The sequence below is a fragment of the Panulirus ornatus genome, chromosome 31, assembly GCF_036320965.1.
Source record: "Panulirus ornatus isolate Po-2019 chromosome 31, ASM3632096v1, whole genome shotgun sequence".
NCBI lineage: Eukaryota > Metazoa > Arthropoda > Malacostraca > Decapoda > Palinuridae > Panulirus > Panulirus ornatus.
The window spans coordinates 16,897,501-16,900,000 of record NC_092254.1 but is presented as its reverse complement, the minus strand read 5'-3'; positions in this window follow the sequence as shown (position 1 = coordinate 16,900,000).

Here is a 2,500-nt window from a genome sequence, read left to right as displayed (position 1 = left end):
TCATCCGGATGATCCCTGAGTTGCACTACAACACACTTAAAGTGCGTCCACTTCTACCCCGGGGCCGACCCAGATATGAGAGACTCGATAAGAGCAGGATGATCACGACTTCAGGAAGTAACCTTCAGATATTTGGCCACGTGAGGTGCAAACTACGGAAGCTTCCAGCACACGTCACGGATCTCAAGGATCTCGCGGGTGTAGAACTTCCTCCCCGTACCGTGCGAGGATGTGATTACGAGGAGACGTCTGAAGACAAGACCGATTTCGACGATGAAGGCCTGCACTGTGGCTGAGAGATTGACTTGAGGAGGCAGAAGTGATATTGTGACAGTGATTGTGTCAGCGTCGCGTCGCCTCGCCGCAGTGTATCGAGACAGACTTCCCCAGAACTTTTAAAGGGGAAGTAAATGTTTATAGTTGTGTTACTGGAGTGATAGTTTTCATGCATGGTGTTTTTGACAAGAAAATAGTGAAGTTGGAGAAAAATGTAGCTTAGACATTGAAGCTTATTGATACAGTGGTGAAATTGATGAGAACTGCTATTGACGTTTGTGTGAATAAATTGTACATTTCCTTTTCCATAGCCAGAGGTTGAACCATTATGTGACATTCATTTTTTTCATTCATTTTAAGCTAAAAGTTTGTTTTCTAAATTGTTTCTTACATTTTTCATATGTATATATATGTATGTGTGTGTGTGTGTGTGTGTATGTGCGTATGTGTGTGTATGTGTGTGTGTGTGTGTGTATGTATATATATATGTATATTATCCCTGGGGATAGGGGTGAAAGAATACTTCCCACGTATTCCTCGCGTGTCGTAGAAAGCGACTAGAGGGGACGGGAGCGGGGGGCCGGAAATCCTCCCCTCCTTGTATTAACTTTCTAAAATGGGAAACAGAAGAAGGAGTCACGCGGGGAGTGATCATCCTCCTCGAAGGCTCAGAGTGGGGTGCCTAAATGTGTGTGGATGTAACCAAGATGTGAAAAAAGGAGAGATAGGTAGTATGTTTGAGGAAAGGAACCTGGATGTTTTGGCTCTGAGTGAAACGAAGCTCAAGGGTAAAGGGGAAGAGTGGTTTGGAAATGTCTGGGGAGTGAAGTCAGGGGTTAGTGAGAGGACAAGAGCAAGGGAAGGAGTAGCAATACTCCTGAAACAGGAGTTGTGGGAGTATGTGACAGAATGTAAGAAAGTAAATTCTCGATTAATATGGGTAAAATTGAAAGTTGATGGAGAGAGGTGGGTGATTATTGGTGCATATGCACCTGGGCATGAGAAGAAAGATCATGAGAGGCAAGTGTTTTGGGAGCAGCTGAATGAGTGTGTTAGCGGTTTTGATGCACGAGACCGGGTTATAGTGATGGGTGATTTGAATGCAAAGGTGAGTAATGTGGCAGTTGAGGGAATAATTGGTATGCATGGGGTGTTCAGTGTTGTAAATGGAAATGGTGAAGAGCTTGTAGATTTATGTGCTGAAAAAGGACTGATGATTGGGAATACCTGGTTTAAAAAGCGAGATATACATAAGTATACTTATGTAAGCAGGAGAGATGGCCAGAGAGCGTTATTGGATTACGTGTTAATTGACAGGCGTGCGAAAGAGAGACTTTTGGATGTTAATGTGCTGAGAGGTGCAACTGGAGGGATGTCTGATCATTATCTTGTGGAGGCTAAGGTGAAGATTAGTAAGGGTTTTCAGAAAAGAGGAGTGAATGTTGGGGTGAAGAAGGTGGTGAGAGTAAGTGAGCTTGGGAAGGAGACCTGTGTGGGGAAGTACCAGGAGAGACTGTGTACAGAATGGAAAAAGGTGAGAACAGTGGAAGTAAGGGGAGTGGGGGAGGAATGGGATGTATTTAGGGAATCAGTGATGGATTGCGCAAAAGATGCTTGTGGCATGAGAAGAGTGGGAGGTGGGCTGTTTAGAAAGGGTAGTGAGTGGTGGGATGAAGAAGTAAGAGTATTAGTGAAAGAGAAGAGAGAGGCATTTGGACGATTTTTGCAGGGAAAAAATGCAATTGAGTGGGAGAAGTATAAAAGAAAGAGACAGGAGGTCAAGAGAAAGGTGCAAGAGGTGAAAAAAAGGGCAAATGAGAGTTGGGGTGAGAGACTATCAGTAAATTTTAGGGAGAATAAAAAGATGTTCTGGAAGGAGGTAAATAGGGTGCGTAAGACAAGGGAGCAAATGGGAACTTCAGTGAAGGGCGTAAATGGGGAGGTGATAACAAGTAGTGGTGATGTGAGAAGGAGATGGAATGAGTATTTTGAAGGTTTGTTGAATGTGTCTGATGACAGAGTGGCAGATATAGGGTGTTTTGGTCGTGGTGGTGTGCAAAGTGAGAGGGTTAGGGAAAATGATTTGGTAAACAGAGAAGAGGTAGTAAAAGCTTTGCGGAAGATGAAAGCCGGCAAGGCAGCAGGTTTGGATGGTATTGCAGTGGAATTTATTAAAAAAGGGGGTGACTGTATTGTTGACTGGTTGGTAAGGTTATTTAATGTA